Below are 22,565 nucleotides of genomic sequence, written 5' to 3' on the forward strand. Positions count from 1 at the left end.
GGTTCAAGGGTGACGAAAGTCATAAGGTGATGTGGACTACTTATTGCCATATCTAGTCTATCGTATGGTTATAGAACTCGCAATTTGGATAACAGAGATTTACTAAATAGTAATAATGAATAAAGTAACTATGTTTACTTTATATATATTACTTTTATATACGTGTTAAAACTAATACAGTTCACAATGACAACCGGGTTTTCAGTATACATCTTTCACAAATGGTAACCACAATTTAGGAAAATATGGGATTTTCCTGGGGTAACATTTGTACATAACCAGAATCGTGTAACATTTCAGATAACTAAACTTTACAGTTCACAAGAGTAATCATGTTTTCAGTGTACATCTTTTACGTTACATTTTGGGATTCAATAACCAACTATTAAGAAAATATGGGATTTTCTTGGCGTGTATCATTTCCAGAAACAGAAAGGAACTTGTACATTTTCAGAAAACAAACCGCTTATGAACTCACCAACGTTATGCTGATTTTCAAACTGCTTGTATTCTCAGGTCCGCATTAGACAGGTACCCGATGATTCCTTTTGGCAAAGACGGAATGCGTTGAAGACTCGTCTTACTTTTGTTCATATATACTATGTATCACACCTGTACAGCTTTACTTTTAAACAAATGTAAACTTTTATATATGTAATGTAACGGTTGTTTACTTTACCTACTATGTGCATTGGATTTGATACTCAACGTGGAGACAACCCCGGAAATGTTTCCGCCTTCGGTTTTCGGGGTGTGACATGTTCTTTCAGTCATAGTATCTTAGTATGTTCTTTCTATTATCACATATTTTATCTTCATCTCTGTTTCTCTTTATAGTATGATCCCTATGTTATCATGTATTGCATCTACCTCCCTGATTCTCTTTATAGTATGTTCTAGTATCTAGTATGAACTGAACCCCTAAACTATACCTATTATAGCTTACTAGTATCTTCACTTGAAATGTTACTGAAAAGACTCATTTATTTACTAAGTTATGATTGTACTTGAAAAACGGATTTTTATAAACTATAAAGTAACATAACTTAAAAAGTGTTTTTGAAATGGTTTTGATCATTTATTAAGAATAAGAAATCCTTTGAAAGATGTTTAAAACAAAATTTTTACATAAATATCAATTGTGTCCGGCTTGTATTCCCCCCCTTAAAAGCATTTAAAACAATTTAAAAGAATGCTTATAGTGGTATAAACTCACCTTATGTGGGTGATTCAAACGAATATGCACGTAAGGATGAGAAGTTCCATGAATGACGTCCCGAGACAAAAACGAGTCAATTTGGAGGCGCAAGAGGGCTCACAATCACCAAGAACGAGTGTATGTTCTTGGTGTTCTTGGTGAAATGGATGAAGATATGAAGATACTCTTGAAGATCTGATGAAAATCTTGATGATAGTTGAGAGAGAAATTGATGTTTCTTGACATGGAAACTAAGGAAATGGCTTAGAAATGGAAGGATATCACTCTTATGGAAGGGGTGTACAACTAACATGGGTCTACAGCCACACACACATGTGTGTACGGCCGTACACTCATGTGTACGGTCGTACACTCCCTCACATGAAGTGTATGGCTTGATTTCAAGCCTAAGAACTTACGCGAATCAATTCTACACTCAATGCTTGAATGTACCGAGCTTTGAACCCTTAAACAGACTCTAAACATGTAAAAAACGTAGCAGAAATGAGTCTGACACACTGATGGATTGAATAGCTGAACTTACAAGGCAATGATTTTTGGGTTGTCACAATGCAATAGAGTTAGTTATTTATAAGGGTTTTTGTCTGCTACAAAAAAGTAGGATAACCTATAATAGATATAGTTTCTGGTACAATAACACTACGAACATACTAAGGAAGGCACACTTATAATGAATTATATTAGGTATAGTTTATATTACAATAACACTATAAACATACTAAGGAAGGTTTCACTCGCTCTACACGCAAACTCGTTAAATCCGGTTGTGAGACACTACTTCATTGTACTCTTAGAGTAGTGTTTAAAGTCGTGTATTATAACCATAATCTCTTCTAGGGAGAGCGTGATACTTGTGTATAGATCTGTATTGGGACTGTCAATCCCACACCCTAAGTTGCTTACAATAGGTAGACTGGCAGGTCTGGGGTGACAAATATCAAAACATTCCAACGCCTGAAGCACATCGTAACAGTATTACTATGTCAATTGCACGGTTATAATAACTCACTTAGGGCAAAAATGAGACATATAGTTTACGTGGATTTTTACATTTCAAAAATGGTTTTCACTCACTCTACACGTAATCTCGTTAAATCCAGTTGTGAGACACTACTTCGTTGTACTCTTAGAGTACTGTTTAAAGCCATGTATTATAACCATAATCTATTGTAGGGAGGATACTTGTGTATAGATCTATATTGAGAGTTACAATTCTGCACCCTAAATTACTTACAATAGCTAGACCGGCAGGTCTTGGGTGACAAATGGCAAAAGATTCCGACGTCTGAAGAACGCCGTAACATGCCTACTATGTCAATTGCACAATTATAATAACTCACATAGGGAAACAACGACACATATAGTTTACGGGAATTCCTACATTCATAAGGGTTTTATTCATTTAAAACTACACTTTCTATCATAAGTATGGAAAATACTTGTACAATTCGGTCTTTGACCTTGATGACTACGACTCAATCTATAAGGAAAAATGTTGGATTTTTCTTAAGCATACATTACAATTTCAAAGGAATCAGTTCAAATTACGCACTACTGTAGTATACTATATCCAAGAACAAACACTCACTCTCATCGGTCTTAGGATAGCTAAGACTACATATCGCCTAGAATGGTTAGATTCCATCTATAATTGCTACATGTATATGGCAGGGTTATATATAATTTAGACTCGATCAACTTTAAAATGGATGGGAATACCTTAGTGTTGGATTTGTGTCTAAGCCCGTAACTCTATTTGGTATGTACTTGACCCGGTTGTGCATTGTCCTTTTTGGTTGCCTTCACCAAAGCAACTTGACAAGGTAATTTAAGGAGAGAGATAGAATATTATGGTTTGTTAATATATTCTTAGAATAATATATTAAAGGATGAATCATATTTATTTAATTAGTATTGGTCATAAATTTATTTGGTGACTAAAAGAGATTAATTAAATAAAGGGGCATAAACTGTCAAATGTATGATAGTTGAGTTTTGGGCTGGAAAACCTAATGGACTAAAGCGGGAATGAAATTATGATCGGGATCCATCATATTTTCGTCCAAGGCCTTATTCCAGAAGGTTCCTTGGGCTGCTTGGTGGCTAAGTTGTCCATGATGGTTTAGACTGAAACCCGAGCAACCTATATTATAAATATGACTCTTAGGCTATGAAAATCGGCTACACTTGATTCCAAGAGAACCCTAGGGCCGATATTAGCATCCTCTCCCTTCTCTCATATTGCCTTCATGCTTGTGGGGTTTGTGAACCATTAAAGGAGTTACAATTGAGAAACCTAGATCCAAGCATTAGGTTTTGTATGAGCACATAAGAATTTTCTTATGCATAAAACCCATCAGTGGTATCAGAGACAGGTTGGTTTGTATTCTTATGATGTTGATTTTGAATTATATGTTAGATCTAGGGTTGCAAGTCTTGGATTCAAAGCATGTACAATAGAGAAACCTAGATCCAAGCATTAGGGTTTGTATGAGCAGATATGATTTTTCTTATGCATAAAACCCATCAGTGGTATGACAGACAGGTTGGTTTCTGTTGTATGTGATGCTTTAACTGTTTAATTGCTGAAAATCGTTTTTTCTTGCCTTTGCCCCACTCAATTCGGCGAGTCAGTATCTGGACTCAGCGAGTTGGCCCGAATCGGTGAGTCCAGGTCTGACTTGGCGAGTCTGTGCATCAGGCAGAGGATATTTCGGGATTTGGTTGCTATTTTTGTCATGGGATTAATGCCTACATCGTTTTTTGAAGATAAAATCCGAATTTTATTGTGTTTGAATGATTATCCCTGCCAAAACAATAGATAATTTCAAATCTTTTGAATAATAGTTGTTTATATGATAAACATGGATAATTTAAATTATTTGGTAATTATCTTGTGACTAAAATTGGATTAGGTCAAATGTAGATAATTATAAAATTAATTGTTTATTTTGTATTATTTTTTATTTGATCCCTTGTGTTTTGAAAAGTTCAAAACTTGTCCTCAAGTTTTGTAATTTAAATTTTATGATTAAAAGTTTAATTTTGAATAATTTAAATTTCAAACCCTTAGAATTTTACAAGTTTAAAATTCAACCCTATACTATTATATTATTACAAGCTTAATATATATATATATATATATATATATATATATATATATATATATATATATATATATATATATAACATAAAATGCTAGTCTTACCATTAGTAGGCCTCATTCACGAACCGGTCTATAAGGTGGGTATAAGGTTGCTGCCTATAAAATGGTGCTTAGTGGGTGTACACTCACACCCACTACTTGCTTTACTGGTGGAGGGTCGTTAGTCGAATGGGTAGGATAGGGCAATCCTCTCCTCATTTAAAGTATAATGAAAGATACAAAGTAACTACAATGTTTTACAAATTCCCAATCTTAGTTACTTTGGGGTAAAATGGGAAAATGATGCAAATCCATAGAGTTACACTTTGTACCCTTGTCAAACGTTGGTGGAGCGCATGTGTTTAACCGGCACACTAATTTGGGGTTGAAATTGGTAGCGAAGGGTGACTCGATGTTTTTTATAGATCAATGGAGCATGTGTGGTTTACCGGCACATTGATTAGGTGATAGAGACATTGAGTGCACCATGTCCATTCGCATGGTTATTCACAACTTGTTTGCGATCCTCGGTATACCAGTCGCAAATTTGAAGTGCATATCGAGATTTAAACATGCCATTGAAAAGTTCAATGAATCTCAAAGATCTAGGAGTTTTCAAATACATTTAAAACATAAATCTCTTTGTCATTTTTCATGGTGAGAATTAGTGAATCGTAATTCACTTACCTTCAAAATATTTACTTTTAGAGTACGACATCCATTTCTAAGTTGTAAATAATGTTGTTGGGTCCTACCCTAATTTCTCATTTGGGTGTTTAATTAGGGACTCATTTCTAATCAAACTTTGTTCCTTTCTTTTTTCAGATGTCTGCAAACAACAACAACAACGTTTCTGGTTCATTCTCGTTGATGAACCTGTGTCAAAAGTTGACATTTGATGGGTCAAACTTCAACGAGTGGATGAGGTACATTCGCATGATCACACGCTATGAGGAAAAAGAATATGTCCTCGATGAACAGTTTGAGAAGATCATCCCAGATGTTACTACTCCGGAAGAGCTGGCTGCCTTTGAGGCCCACGAGCGTGATGCTACGAAAGTTCATTGCATTATGCTAACCACCATGAACCTCGAACTCCAAAAGTCCTATGAGGACATGTATCCGTATGAAATGCATTAGGATTTGCTGCACAGGTACCACCAGAGCGTGAGGAAAGAGAACTATGAGATCATTACTAACGTGATCACCGCTAACATGGGGAGTGGAGAATCCCTAACCTCTCATTTGCAGAAAATGCAGAGGTATGTTGATCGTCTTCTCAAACTTAATGTTTAGTTTGTTGACGATTTGGCTATCGACATAATCCTCCACTCATTGCCCTCCTGCTACAACCATTTTAGAATGACCTACCACATGAACAAGGAAGAGGTCTCCACGACCAAGCTCCAAGGACTGTTGAGGATTGCTGAGAGCAACCTCAAAGACAAATATGTTGCACCATCCCCTGCTGTGGCTGATTCTATGATGGCAATTGGACAAGGGAAGGGAAAGAAGAGGAAGGCTCCCTCAAAGAGCCACCAAAAGGGAAAGTCCCGCGATGGTTTATCCTCTAGTGGGACAAAAGCAAGCCCTGCTAAACCCTCTTCCGATCCCAAGGAAGCCGAGTGCTTCTATTGCCACGAAAATGGCCACTAGAAACGAAGCTGCCCTAAGTATCTGCAAGATATAAAGGATGGGAAGATTAAGCCCAACTTTGTAGGTATGTATTCTATTAAATCTAACAACTCCTCATTTGCTACTTCATGGGTTCTTGATACAGGGTGTGGATTCCACATTTGTTCTGATTTGCAGGGCTTAAGAAGAAGTAGGGAAGTGGAGCATGGAAAGATGAACTTGATAATGGGAAACAGAAGATCGTCGCCTGTGACCAAAGTTGGAGTTTATTATTTAGTGTTGAGTAATGGGTTAGGGCTAGATTTAAATAATTGCTGTCATTCGCCACATATGGAAAGAATCATTATTTCGTTTCATGGATTGTTTAGACAAGGTTTCAGATATTCTTTTGAATGGTGTATTTTATTTCAATGCATTACCTTGTAATGTGATTTATGAATCTGTGATGGTTGTTGATAATTTAGGAAATGATGTTTTGAATATTGATTCGTCTACTAGCCTAGACAAAGCATGCTTGTGGCATTGTCGCCTTGGCCATGTCAACAAGAAACACATAGCCCAACTCCAAAAGGATGGAGTGTTGTAGTCATTCGACCTTAGGGATGATGACATGTGTGAAAGAGGTAAGGATCTATTGGATCTCATACACACCGATGTGTGTGAGCCCTTTAGACCCACCACAAGGGATGCTTGATGCTTCTACGTTACTTTTACAGACGATTATAGTAGATATGGATATATCTACTTAATCAAGCAAAAGTCAGAAACCTTTGAAAAGTTCAAAGAGTTTAAGAATGAAGTTGAGAATCAGCTGGGCAGGAAAATCAAGATGCTTCGGTCAGACCGAGGAGGAGAGTACGTAAGTCTTGAGTTTCATGACTATCTAAAAGAATGCGGATTTGTTTCGCAATTGACGCCTCCGAGAATGCCACAATCGAATGGTGTGGCTGAGAGACGTAATCAGACCTTGTTAGACATGGTTTGTTCTATGATGAGTCAGACTTCATTACCAATAGCTTTCTGGGGGTATGCCTTAGAGACTGTCGCCCATATCCTTAACTTAGTTCCCACCAAGAAGGTTACCAAGACTCCTTACAAGATGTGGACAAGGAAAGCTCCCTCGTTGGCACATATTAAGGTTTGGGGTTGCGTGTAACAGCCCAAAATCTCAAGTATTGTTAAATTGCATTTTTGGGATGTTTTAAAAGGGGGACTCGGCGAGTTGGAGCTTGACTCGCCGAGTATGACCGCGGACTTGGTCGCGGGTTCGCGACGTGACTCGACGAGTCCAGATATGGACTCGGCGAGTCGACGCTGTTCAGCAGAAACCCTAGCCGTTTCGTATTGGGTCGTATAAAAGGGTTGTTATGTCGTCATTTCACGTCTTTAGGCCGATTGTGGAGAACCCTAAACGACTATGGCCTCTGGAGCAAAGTCTTAGAGCTATTGTTGATCTTGGAAGAATGGTTGTGCAAGGAAGAGAAGGGATTGGCTAAAGGAGCAGCAAGGGAGTCACATTCTGAGGATTGGGGGCAAAGAGGATACATTATTCAGGTAAGAACTCGAATTATCCTCTGCTATGTTGATGTGTTATGAGATTAGGGTTTGTGAAACCCATTTGGAGATTTGATGGATTATTGTGTTGTTATGCAAAAGTTTATACCCCAGTAATAGGATGATTAGAGGTCCAGGAGGCCCCATGATTGTGTATTTCGGGACCATACGTATTTCAGGAAGCAGTTACTCGTCTGCATGGCATGGACTCGCCGAGTTGTTCTTCAGACTCGGCGAGTAGCTTGAAGATGTACTGGGACTCGCCGAGTTGTTCATCAGACTCGGCGAGTAGAGTCGGGGTGGCCCCGCGATTCTTCCACGAGGACCTCGTCGAGTCAAGAGGGATACTCGACGAGTAGAAAGGGATTCTGCAGGATTTGGTGAGGACGACTAGACTCGCCGAGTTGCCAGGGAACTCGCCGAGTCCAGTCGAGCTGACAATGGACTGTTGACCAGAGTTGACTGGTGTGATTTCTTAGGGTCAGTTAACGTGGAAGATAGAAGTGCTAAAAAGGGATATATGCTGAGACAGGGAGCTTGGAGCTCGGAGGATCAAGTGCAAGGGATTTCGGGAGTTGCTATCTTCCAGTGACCGCGAGGTGAGTCTTCTCACTATACCTCACCCGGAAGGGTTTGATTGTGTGACCGGAAGGTCAAGTATGTTGTGTGTTATGCTTATATGCTATGAATGGAAAGTTAGTTGCTACGCGTGATATACATGTTTATATATGGGCCGGAAGGCAAGGTATTATGTGACAGAAAGGTCAGGTATGATATGTGATATATGTGCCTTATGTGTTAGAGTATTTGTATTATGTGTTATATATGTGTATGGGCCGGAAGGCAATTATCTTGTGGACCAAAAGGTCAGGGCCGGAAGGCAATGTTATGTGGATCTAAGATCCGGGCCGGAAGGCAATATTATTTGGACTGAAAGGTCCGGGCCGGAGGGCGTATGTGCGTAAGGTATATTGGGGAACTCACTAAGCTTCGTGCTTACGTTGTTTATGTTATGATGTTTCAGGTTCTTACAGTAACGCGGGATGGCAACGGTTCGATTGTACACACCGAAGAAAGAGTTGTGTTTTGGAGGATCCTGGTCTTCTATTATAATGAAACTATGTTTTGAAATTCGAATGTGAATAAGATTTTAAATAAGTGTTTTAATATTAATTTGATTATCTAAAAAAAAAAATTTTAGTTTGAAAATCACGGTGTTACAAATTGGTATCAGAGCCTTGGTTTGAGGGATTCGGACGCGCCTACGGGTAAATCTGGACTCAAACTGAGGAAGTAAGAAAAAGTTTTCCAAATAAATGGTTTTCTAAAAGTGATTAAGAGTTCAAAGAGAAAGCAAGAAAGAGCAGTGTGTACAATCAGCCAGAGCCAAACGGTGATTTCCCAAAATACCCTTACTTTTGTATTATGAAATATCTATTATGCACTTTATGAGACATTATTGCATGCTAGAGACAGGCTAGGTATTTCACATCTTAGGACTAGAGTGGCCTGATTTGTGATGCCTTAGTCTAGGGTTTGCTGTTATATGTGCGTTATGCTTTTGTGTGTATGTGATGAGTGAGAGTATCTAGTTAGAACGCTCAAGAGGTAAAGCTACGGGGTACAGAGGTACTTCCGAGGATGAGCCGAGAAGGTGGAGCTACCACAGATGGGGAGTCCTATGTACGCTTCAATGCTCGAATGCTGCTTGCTTTGTGCTTTGTGGAGTTATTGATGATGGGAGTCAGCTACCAAGTGAGTATGACGATACTCAGGAGGTAGAGGGCTGGCATCATTAGGAACTCTTCAGCAGCTGATAGCAAAGAAGTGGGAGGACGGCGGAAGGGACTAGGGAGTAAACCTAGCCAGATGTGTGCGCGGGTAGAGTAGAAGATTTCGCTGGAAAGCGAGCACGCGCGATGAGAAGGGGTGAAAGAGCAGGTTTATCAGCTACTTAGGAACTCTGGGATGGTCCGTGTGGAAAGTATGGGTAGATGTGGCAGGTAGTATGGGCCCGTACTACTGAAAGCAGAGGACCCATACTTGATACAGGGGGCATTCTGAAGGTCCTAAGGAACCGATTGAGGGATGATGTTATGGTTCGGATACCATACATCGGAGCGGATACAGAGTGAAGTTATGGTCCAGGCACCATACATCGGAACAGATTGAGATGGGTGTTGTGGTCCGAGTGCTATACAATGGAGCAGATTGAGGAGTGGTGCTATGGTTCAGGTACCATACACTGAAGCATGTTGAGGAAGGATGTCATGGGATGAATACCATGGTTCGTAGTGGATGATGTTTGTGACTATCTTGTTATCCGGTTATCGATCGGACGGGCACGAGCGAGCGGGATGCGAGGATTCGCGAGATCCTGCGTGATGAGATTGCTGCATTGTTGCGGGCTGAGTCGCCAGAATTGTTTGGGTCGATCAGGACCACTATGATTGAAGTAGTTTGATGAGCGATATGCGGTTTTCGCAAGAGACGGCTGCCGCGGCGGTTACAGCGGCTGTAGCAACGGCAGAGAAAGGGGCTAGTCGGGGTTTTTAGTATCGGGACTTCTATCGTGCGAAGCCTCCCACATTCGATGGAGTTCAGGACTCGATTGTTGCTATGAGATGGTTATCAGACGTGGAGGGGTGTTTCTCCATGGGTTTATGCCCTGCTGATCAGAGGGTGAAGTGTGCTCTGAACCTATTGAGGCTCGGGGCGAAGGATTGATGGAGATTGACTACGAGGTCATTTTCCGATGCGCCGAGGACTGCGGTTTTATGGGATCAATTCATAAAGATGTTCAGTACTCGCTATGTTCCGCGAGGTGAAAAGGAGAGATTGGCTTGGGAATTCCTTAAGCTGAAGCAGGATTTGGAGTCGGTGACTGAGAGCACCGGGATGTTTATTGAGAGGGCGACGTTTGCCCTGAGTTCGCTTCGGAGCAGGCTCAGATGCCCAAATATCCGAGTATGCTCAAAGGGGTATCAGACAGTTCGTGTCTACGCAGAGGCGCGAGACCGTGTTGGTATCGCAGGAGGCCGCCATGTGGCGTGAGTTAGAGGTTGAGTAGCAGTTGCGTGAGATGAGGCAGGCCCCGATGCAGTCGCAGTCGGCGCCGAAACGGTCCATGACCATAGACGTTAGAATGGGGGATCGGAGCGGTCACGCTTGTGGGAAGTGTGAGAGAGATGGCACCGGAGCTTGTTGGCCCAGTGGTGCATGCCACAAGTGCGGAAAGGAGGGGCATGGTGCACGGGATTGTCGGCAGTCAGTGCCAATTCGGGATTCAGGATTTGTTATCAGTGTCGGCAGGTTGGACATTTGAGGGTCAACTGTCCACAATTTTCTGCAGGACCGGTGCAGGCTCTAGCACCGGCCACCTCGAGGAGTTCAGGAGGAGGACAAGATGGAGCGGAGCCCCCAAGGGCTCAGGGTTGTGCTTATTGGGTTGCGACAGGGGGAGACGGAGCAATGCCGGAGGCAGCTGCGGGTATGATGCTGTTTTGACGTCTTGATTAGCTTACGTTGATTGTGGTGTATTGTTGTGCTGGTAGTGTGGATTTCGATGCGGTATTCGTTGTTTCGCGGGATTGGCATGGTTATGGATTGGTGCTTCAGGTTTTCGCTTTGGCATTCGTTATCCCCTGATGGTTGGATATGGTGATAATTGGTGTTTTAGTGTCAGTAGTCTTGTGCGGTTTCGATGTGGTGTTCATCCTTTGGGCAGATTGTGAGTTTGGTTATGGGTTATTGTCGAGGATTCCTTTGGTTATCGTTCGTGGGGGTTGTTAGGGGAGACGCGGCACTGAGTTGATTGTCGGGTAGCATCTACAGTCGGGGAGTGGATGATTGAAAGATCGGATTCTTTTGAGCGGATGGGTCAGGGAGGAGATGTGTTTTGCTGAGGGTTGCTTACGCTTGTGGGAAGCAGTCAGTGGGTAAATGTTCTCCTTGTGCAGGATGGTTCTGAAAGGTCGTTAGGTGACGATCGGTGGCAGTTAGTCAGTGCTTTAGTGGGGGAGAATTGTAAAATTCTCCGGGAGATCGATGAGTATGTAAGGGTGCTTAGCTGTTGGGATTCAGCAGTGTTGTCAGCGCAAAGTATAGACCGACGAGAGCGAGTGTTGAGTATGCGGGGCGGGATACAGACCTAGGGCATTTGATTGTGGAGGCCTGAGAGGAGGTCGGGATCAAGCTTGAGTAAGTAATTGGAAATTTTGCGATCAGAGTATTGGTACGTTTGAGGTACGTGATGGGTTGTACTGCATTAATCCCACGGGATTACGTTGTGCATGTTTCGAGAGCTGGAACCGGAAGGTTCCCAGAGTTCGAACCTGAGGGTTCGCAGAGTTGGGTGTACGGACCCACAGAGATATAGCCTCGAGTGGCTAGTATGTATTATGAGAGTCGGTCCAGTCATACTGGAGACTCTGTTGGTATTGCTGGATTAGTTTGAGATTTGCGGATCGCGTATGTTACAGTGTGATTGCATTGGAAGGTCTGGCCCCAGGTTATTGATCTTGTTTAGCGGAGGTAGTGATTTTGATGAGTGGAGAGAGTGTGTGGGATTGAGAGTCCCTGCAATGAGAACCAGAGTATGTGAATAACAGCTACGCAAAAAGGGTGGTGTCGCTTGGGGCGAGCACCGTGACACCGGTTGCAGTGGCATTATGTTCAAGAGAGTTCCGTGGAAAAGGAAAAGAGGAGGGTATGTAACTCCGAAGGGGGTGCAAGTTCACGAAAGTGAAAGCTGCAGAGCAGAATATGATTAGAGTGTTTCGAGTATGGTTTTGAGCATCGTGTTAGCGGCAGTGGAGTAGGAACCCATCCGGTTGGGATGTCTGTTAAGGCTCAGAAGGGATGCATGGAGAGAGAAAATTTTAAATTTGCAGAGTGAATCTGATCAGAGTGTAGGGTGGATGTAGTGGTTCATCTTGGGAGGTGTTCGAGGATATCATCAGTGTATCGGGTCTTTCCACCTGCGGGTGTTGGGACTAGTTCAGTACGTGTATGTGATGGCAAGAGGGAACTTGTGAGAGTTGATCTGAGAAGGGAGAACGGATCTCTCAGTCGGTCCGGAATGGGCAAAGTAGGCTTTGGATCGGGGATCCGGTGGTTCAGGGTTTCCTAACCCTTATGGGTCGAGTGATCGTTGAGAGTTGGAGCAGAGTGCATCTTGGGTAATTTCCGATTACAGAGAGTGATGAGCAGTTCAGAGTTCGTAATTAAGTTGTCAGCAGACTCAGCAGGTTAAAGAGAGTTAGTGATCGTCTAGAGTTAACAGGAAAGTTATGCAGGCAGACGCCGTTACGAGTATGGGATTCAGGTCAGCGACTTCGTATTCCTGAAGGGGTGCTTCGATTTAGGAAGAGGGGTAAATGGGGGCCCGGTATGTTGGGTTTTTTCGTGATGGTGCGTAGGTAGGAAGGGTGGCCTATCGTTTGGAGCTGTCAGCGGAATTGGGACGGATCCATGACACTGGTATGTGTCGCGGTTGAAGAGGAGTATAGCGGTTGAGTCAGCAATGGCTCTACTGGAGAACGATTGGGTGGATGCGAGCCTGTGTTGCGTCGAGAGGTCAGTGGCCGTCGGAGATCGGAAGATCAAGGTTCTGAGGAACAAGGAGATACCTCTGGTATTGGTTCAGTGGCAGCCTCGGAAGAGATCGGTAGTGGCTAGGGAGGTCGGAACGTGAGATGCGGGAGCAGCATCCGGCACTATTTTCAGAGTGAGACTTCGAGGACGAAGTCTAATTCTAGTGGGGGAGAATTGTAACAGCCCAAAATCTCAAGTATTGTTAAATTGCATTTTTGGGATGTTTTAAAAGGGGGACTCGGCGAGTTGGAGCTTGACTCGCCGAGTATGACCGCGGACTTGGTCGCGGGTTCGCGACGTGACTCGACGAGTCCAGATATGGACTCGGCGAGTCGACGCTGTTCAGCAGAAACCCTAGCCGTTTCGTATTGGGTCGTATAAAAGGGTTGTTATGTCGTCATTTCACGTCTTTAGGCCGATTGTGGAGAACCCTAAACGACTATGGCCTCTGGAGCAAAGTCTTAGAGCTATTGTTGATCTTGGAAGAATGGTTGTGCAAGGAAGAGAAGGGATTGGCTAAAGGAGCAGCAAGGGAGTCACATTCTGAGGATTGGGGGCAAAGAGGATACATTATTCAGGTAAGAACTCGAATTATCCTCTGCTATGTTGATGTGTTATGAGATTAGGGTTTGTGAAACCCATTTGGAGATTTGATGGATTATTGTGTTGTTATGCAAAAGTTTATACCCCAGTAATAGGATGATTAGAGGTCCAGGAGGCCCCATGATTGTGTATTTCGGGACCATACGTATTTCAGGAAGCAGTTACTCGTCTGCATGGCATGGACTCGCCGAGTTGTTCTTCAGACTCGGCGAGTAGCTTGAAGATGTACTGGGACTCGCCGAGTTGTTCATCAGACTCGGCGAGTAGAGTCGGGGTGGCCCCGCGATTCTTCCACGAGGACCTCGTCGAGTCAAGAGGGATACTCGACGAGTAGAAAGGGATTCTGCAGGATTTGGTGAGGACGACTAGACTCGCCGAGTTGCCAGGGAACTCGCCGAGTCCAGTCGAGCTGACAATGGACTGTTGACCAGAGTTGACTGGTGTGATTTCTTAGGGTCAGTTAACGTGGAAGATAGAAGTGCTAAAAAGGGATATATGCTGAGACAGGGAGCTTGGAGCTCGGAGGATCAAGTGCAAGGGATTTCGGGAGTTGCTATCTTCCAGTGACCGCGAGGTGAGTCTTCTCACTATACCTCACCCGGAAGGGTTTGATTGTGTGACCGGAAGGTCAAGTATGTTGTGTGTTATGCTTATATGCTATGAATGGAAAGTTAGTTGCTACGCGTGATATACATGTTTATATATGGGCCGGAAGGCAAGGTATTATGTGACAGAAAGGTCAGGTATGATATGTGATATATGTGCCTTATGTGTTAGAGTATTTGTATTATGTGTTATATATGTGTATGGGCCGGAAGGCAATTATCTTGTGGACCAAAAGGTCAGGGCCGGAAGGCAATGTTATGTGGATCTAAGATCCGGGCCGGAAGGCAATATTATTTGGACTGAAAGGTCCGGGCCGGAGGGCGTATGTGCGTAAGGTATATTGGGGAACTCACTAAGCTTCGTGCTTACGTTGTTTATGTTATGATGTTTCAGGTTCTTACAGTAACGCGGGATGGCAACGGTTCGATTGTACACACCGAAGAAAGAGTTGTGTTTTGGAGGATCCTGGTCTTCTATTATAATGAAACTATGTTTTGAAATTCGAATGTGAATAAGATTTTAAATAAGTGTTTTAATATTAATTTGATTATCTAAAAAAAAAAATTTTAGTTTGAAAATCACGGTGTTACATTGCGAGGCTTTCACAAGATGGGAGAATCATGACAAGCTCGAACCTCGTAGTGAGAAGTGTTATTTCATCGACTATCCACAGAAGTCTTTTGGTTATCTTTTCTATAGACCGAGTGAGAATGTTGTCTTCGTTGCTAAAAGAGGAGTTTTCCAAGAAAGGGAATTGATAAGCCAAGAGGACAGTGGGAGGCAAATTGATCTTGAAGAAATTCAAGAGCAAAGCCATGAAGGACCCTCTAACACTGGAAATCAACCCGATGAGGAAACTCCTGTTGAGACCGTTGACGAGTCCTAACCTCTTAGACGTTCTAGTAGAGTTAGTGTTCAACCCCAGTTTTATGGTTTTCATATTACTAGTGAAGGGGATACGTTTATTAGTGATGAAACACTAATGAATTTGGACGAACCTAGCAGCTACAAGGAAGCCATGGCAGGCCCGGAGTGAGCTAAATGGAAAGAGGCGATGTACAGCGAGATTCAGTCCCTATACGACAACCAAATTTTGAATTTGGTTGATAATGTACCGGGTCGTAAGCCAATCGGGTGCAAGTGGATCTTCAAGAAGAAGACGGAAATGGATGGTAAAGTGCATACTTATAAAGCACGATTGGTGGCAAAGGGCTTTACTCAGACTCTCGTAGTTGACTATGATGAGACCTTCTCACCATTTGCGAAGATAAAGTCTATTAGGGTAATGCTCGCAATAGCTGCGTTTCATGATTATGAAATATGGCAGGTGGACGTGAAAACCTCTTTCCTTAATGGAAATTTGGCTGAGGATGTTTACATGAATCAGCTAGAGGGTTTTGTCGTTGCGAAGCATCCAAATAGAGTGTGGAAGCTTGAGAAATCCATTTATGGATTGAAACAAGCGTCTCGTTGATGGAATCTTTGTTTTGATGAGAAAGTTAAAGAATTTGGCTTTCTGCGAAGCGAAGATGAATCTTGTGTATATGTCAAAGCCAGTGGGAGTATAGTGAGCGTTCTCGTATTGTATGTCGATGACATACTTCTCATAGGAAACGACGTCGCAACCTTGCAGGTGGTCAAGTCCTGGCTTGGGAAATGTTTCACTATGAAGGACCTCGGAGAGGCTGCTTATATTCTGGGAATAAGGATAGTGAGAAACAGGGAAAAGAGACTGATAGGACTTAGTCAGGATACATACTTTGATAAGGTACTAAAGTGTTTTAGTATGGAAAATTCCATGAAAGGGGAGTTGCCAATCCAAAGCAATACCAAGCTGAGTAAGAGTTAGTGCCCAAGTACAGAGGCAGAGATAGATGATATAAGCCGAGTACCTTACACTTCCGCAGTAGGCTCTATCATGTACGCTATGACTTGTACTCACCCTGATGTGGCCTTCGCTTTGAGCATGGTTAGCAGATATCAAGGGAACCTTGTTAGAGCTCATTGGATTGCCGTTAAGAATATTGTTAAGTACCTATGATAGACCAAGGAATGGTTTCTAGTCCTCGGTGGGAGTGATGACTTAACGGTACGAGGGTATATTAACACTAGTATTCAGACAGATCGGGATAATTAACGATCGCATTCGGGTTGGGTCTTTACCCTAAATGGAGGAGCAGTGACTTGGAAAAGTTCCAAGCAGGAGACCATAGCTGATTCAACATGCGAATCAGAATACATTGCGGTGAGCGAAGCTTCAAAGGAGGCTATATGGTTGAAGAACTTCATTGGAGACCTTGGAGTTATGCCATCCATAAAGGAGCCAATGGGAATTTTCTGTGATAATGAAGGAGCGGTTGCCTTAACCAAGGAACCAAGAGATCATGGTAGATCTCCACAAATCGACAGAAAATACCATGTTATCAAACATTGGGCAGAAGAGGGACTCCTCGTTGTGAAGAGGGTATCGTCAGAAGAAAACCCAGCAGATCCCCTTACGAAGGGACTGAGTAGGGTCACACACTTACAGCACGCTAGGAGCATTAGGTTGAAGGATGATATAAGTTTGGATTAGATAAGAAGCATGTAATAGATATTTTGTACTTAACATTTGATGAATAAATAAAGTTGTGTTTTTTATGAGTAAAGCTAGTATCTTGTGTTGGTTATTTATCTATTGTTTCAATTTTGCATGTTTTGACTTCCTGAATGATAGGATTATTCGAACAGTCCACAATCGTTCATATTTTGGAAGTAGATGTGAATGAAGACTGTCATGAATTGTTTGTAGATTGTCTAAAAGGTTTTGGGCATACCAATGGTTTTCTGCAAAGTTCACAAGTGCTTATGAATACGATTTAAGCATTGGAATAAACCCACGTTTGCTGGTATCACTTCGTGGTGTTTTACCTTAAGTGATCGCAAAGCGATAATATCATATAGTCTTAAAACATAGAGATAAGGTTGTTGTTTGCTGGTTGGTTATGCATTGATGATGTGTAAATGCATTAGTAACTTGTTGTTATACAACACATTGTTGTGCATGATTTAATTGGTAAATAATAGATGCATATAAGTCGAAGTTAATTTGTTCCTTTTATTCTATGAGAATAAATGTGATATCTTGGCGACTTGATGATTTGGTTTAACTTATGTGCTGGGCCCGGTTAGAATGAAGTTGATGTGTTCAACTCTATTCTATTTCAAAAGAGTCAGAAATCTAGGAAAAAATGCTGGACAATAAGCATTGTCAGCATGATATCTAGAACAGAGGATTATACGATCCCTTATCTGAAGGACAAGTTGTTGATCATAGTTGATAGCGACGTATAAGAGCTACGATTGCTAATCGGATTCTGAAGTCATATGTGAGATATAGTTACTAGACTTATCCAAGTGGGAGACTGTTGGATTAGTGTCTAAGCTCGTAACTATATTTGGTATGTACTTGACCCGGTTGTGCATGGTCCTTTTGGGTTGCCTTCACCGACGCAACTTGACAAGGTAATTTAAGGAGAGAGAGAGAGAGAGAGAGAGAATATTATGGTTTATTAATATATTATAAGAATAATATATTAAAGGATAAATCATATTTATTTAATTAGTATCGGTTGTAAATTAATTAGGAATTAATTTGGTGACAAAAATAGATTAATTAAATAAAGGAGCATAAACTATCAAATGTATGATAGTTGAGTTTCGGGCTGGGAAACATAATGGAATAAAGGGGGATTGAAATTATGATGGGGATCCATCATATTTTCATCCAAGGCCTTATTCCAGAAGGTTCCTTGGGCTGCTTGGTGGCTATGTTGTCCATTAGGGTTTAGACTAAAACCCTAGCAGCCTATAGTATAAATATGACCCTTAGGCTGTGAAAATCGGCTACACTTGATTCCAAGAGAACCCTAGGTCTGATTTTAGCATCCTCTCCCTTCTCTCATACTGCCTTCTTGCTTGTGGGGTTTGCAAACCATTAGAGGAGTTACAATTGTGACTCTAAGCTCAAGATCAAGAAGACTCCAAGGATTTCAAGAAATTTGAAAGAGTTAACCACTTAGATCTGTTCTTATGATGTTGATTTGGAATTATATATCTTAGATCTAGGGTTGCAAGTCTTGGATTCAATGCATGTACAATAGAGAAACCTAGATCCAAGCATTAGGGTTTGTATGAGCACACATGATTGTTCTTATGCATCAAACCCGTCACTTAGATCCTCTTCCTCGTATGGTTATGGGCTTAGGGCAGACTCATTATATTCGACTGTATATTCGATCTTGATTTTTATATGACTTATATGTACTGGGGGATTATAGAAGCAACTTATAGGTCTTCCTAGGAGTAAATTATTTTATGACACATAAGGTAACGTATATAGAGTAACTTAACCCGAGAGCATGCATACATAAGGGTTGTATCATCATAAAACTATATTGCATTGTTTTCAAGTACATAACAACTCTCATTTCATAAAACTACATTACCACTCAGGAATACGATAACATTTATATATTTTGGTCCAAAGGGACTAAAACTACATTCCATTTTACTAAAAAAATATTGGATTTTCTGGAGGAACATACGAACATTTTCAAAATTTGATACACTTTCAAAATTTCTTGTATTCTCAGGAAACCAGTAGGCAGGTACACGCGTAGGTTTTCCAGAAGACGGAGCATAATAGCTTTTAGTCTTAGTTTTTACTAAATACATTTGGAAGTCATTCAAGCTATATTTCAAATTCAATGTAAACACCATGATATCAATACATTGGTTGTTGTTGCTTTGATTACTATTATTCAATTGTGATGATATTATACATGACGTCCTCCGCCCTCGAGCGTTTCCATCGTATCAATTTAGGGGTGTGATAGATTGGTATCAGAGCATTGTTTATAGTGAACTGAGTATACCAACACATTATACAACTATAAATACAAAGGGGCCAAAGTGCTCTGACTAAAAGTATACTTTTAAAATATAAGTATTTTATGAGAAGTATACGAACATACTTACATACATATTAGCAATATTACAAGAAGAACATAACAAATGTATTTAGAGGTTGGACACTACGGTCAAACCTAGACAGTGATGTAATCAAACCTGGGATAAATTTAGCATGATCAACTATAGTTATTTGAGATACGACCAACATGTGTTGGGAGTGATAGTGGTGTTGAAACAAGTATAGAACTTACCAACTCTAAGACCAAGGAATACTAGAACCAAACATAAAGTTTAAAATATTATAGGAGTATTTTAGGCACTATAACTAACTTATGTGAAAACTAAAAGACCTTTCCTGGTAGGTCTATAACTACCAAGGGTATACGTTATGATCATATATAATTGAGATTTTATAGACTTAGAATTTGTGATCTTCGCTCTACTTCCTGTTCTTTGTTTGGTTGTCATCTTAGAGTAGGATCACTCATTCGAAGGTCTATCGGATCTTGGTTATATATAATATGTATACACTGTGTGATTTTAGAAGGATATAGTAAGGATCACCCCCATAAAAATATATAAGAAATGTTTTGTTAAATCTCATAAATTCTTCATACACCCCTAATTGTCATACGAACAACATATCTAGACATCGTAACCCCACTACCACAGCCAACAGAGGAATCAAGGAAGAACCAAAAGAGGTTTCATGAGGGCAATTCCAAGAAAGGATCGGACGAACAGAAAGGCACTAGAGAGATCACTAACGGACCTTACCCTATCAGAAAACAAACTGGAGAGCCCGCTTAGACGTTTGAGTCCAGTTTAGAGCAATCATAGGAACGATAACACCATAGGAATGCCGGGAGAAAACGGACCCTTACAACTACAACGAGGGCACTCACAACTAGGACAGAGAACATAAGAGACTATTCGTGAATCATGTGAGGTGGCCGAGCTCCTTATGCGTCACACTAATAACTAACAAACAAATTTAACTAGTGAGTTAGTGATTATACTACTCCCACTATGTGTTAGGCTAACTGCCTATTTCCTCGCAATTAGTAACAGTGAATCAAATGTCAGAATTTCATTTGAGGTTGGTTACTAGTAAAAATCCATAAGTCTAGTGTCATAGACCTCTATTATGAATTATTTTCAAAACACTGTGAAAGTCAGAACATGATACACACAAAACTAAAATAACTTAGTTCAAATGGCACTCGATTTATAACCACTACAAAGGACATACCACCTTTCCATCTTTTAAAACATCACGGTAGAAGGGTGACTCCCCATAGACCTATAAGGTGCGCCCTCAAAAACATGTCAACAAATCCTCCATTGTATGACACTATTATCTTTTAGGCCGTTGTAGCAGCCATCGTGACTCAAATCCACGCAAGTGGTACCAGTGGGTTTGGTAATGGCGCTAACCATCCTAACCACGAAGAAATCCATGGGCACCCATACTTTGTTTTAGCAAACCTAACGCTTATAAATACCTACTGCTACTCCCTACCATAAGTACATCCTAAGGATGTTGGCGGGAACTTCATGAAGAGTTCAACAAAACGAAATATATATATATATATATATATATATATATATATATATATATATATATATATATATATATATATATATATATATATATATAACTAGATGGAAAATGGCTGGAAATGACCATAATTGTTAACGAGCTCATTTCTCATCATGCATAAGAATCATGCCTTCCCAAGGGCGTTACTAGCTAACCGGGGAAACCCCAATTCTGCAAATAGACTCTGCTACTTTTCAAGCTATGGCTACAACCGCCATGACAACTGTCATGATGCAACTCAACGCTAACAACACAAGCGGCCACGGAAACGGTACAGAAAATGCTAACCTCAATAGCAACCAAGAGCACCGACTAGTATCCGCTGACAAGGGATCCATGTACACCTCGTACCTTCTGGAACAAGAAAAGGAACTGTTCGACTCAAGGTCCTCCCAAGAGACCACAACTCGTGGCAGTCCCTGCAGCCACAACATCTGCCAGTCCGACACCGCCCAATCGATATGCTGGAAACCATCCAAAGTGTTCCAAGTGCAACTTCCTTCACATAGGAGTTTGTCAAGTAATACACTATAAGAACTACAACAAGAAGCCGCACACTGCCCATTTTTGTAGGTTACCGGCACAACCAATCTCCCAGGTCACCAGCATTGGGGTATGCCAGGCTTGTTACAAGTGTGGTGAAACTAAATACTTCAAGAGGGAATGTCCAATAGTAAGGAACTCCGATAGGGATGGAAGAGTGCTGATGATCACCGCCGGAGAGACACTTCCGGAACCACCTATGGACAGTGGTACGTTTCCCAAATGAAAATATGCCAAAACATAAATTTTTATGAAAACTATTACCAACTAAATCTTAATAATATTAAGAAATTTCATCACTATCCATCGGAACACTCTTAATGTTAGTACCTGTAACGCCCGCAAATCTGGGCTAGTCAAATTAGAGGCAATGGAGGTCGAAAACAACTTTTCGACAAAAGATTAATCTTAACCAAGTTGTAGAGTATGTTACAAGGTTTTCGTACATATAAAGAACGCCGAAAACCGAGTTATAACGAAAAAGTTATGACCCGTTGAAGTTTCGCGATGGAACCGGCACGATACCGGGAAGCGTAAATAGTGAATTTACGATAGAGCGAGATTTAGCCTTAGCGATCTAAACGAAAGTCGTAGAATATGTTAAACTAAGAACATCGATAAATAGAATGCCCAAATCTGACTTCGTATGAGGAAGTTATGATTTTTCTAAGATTTAGCAAAGCAGTGCACAGCCCGAAATCTGAATTTTTGATCGGTCGATTTTTAGCCGACGGGATCTAAATGAAAGTTGTAGTACTCGTAAATACCAACGCGTGGATATAAAGAACGTCGATAATAGAGCTCGTATGCAAAAGTTATGGACGAAGCTTAGTCCCTACTTTTCGAGCGCGGCGAATTCGATACAGTTTCGTAAATACGAGATAGAATGAGAATTAGCCAACGAGGTCTAAATGAGAGTTGAAGATCTCATTAATAGGAACTCAACGGTAAAAAGACATACAAAAATGGAGCTCGTGTGCGAAAGTTATGGACGAAGCTTAGTCCCTACTTTTCGAGCGTGGCGAATTCGATACAGTTTCGTAAATACGAGATAGAATGAGAATTAGCCAACGAGGTCTAAATGAGAGTTGAAGATCTCATTAACAGGA

The sequence above is a fragment of the Lactuca serriola genome, chromosome 3, assembly GCF_051521515.1.
Source record: "Lactuca serriola cultivar US96UC23 chromosome 3, Lser_US96UC23_V15, whole genome shotgun sequence".
Classification (NCBI taxonomy): domain Eukaryota; kingdom Viridiplantae; phylum Streptophyta; class Magnoliopsida; order Asterales; family Asteraceae; genus Lactuca; species Lactuca serriola.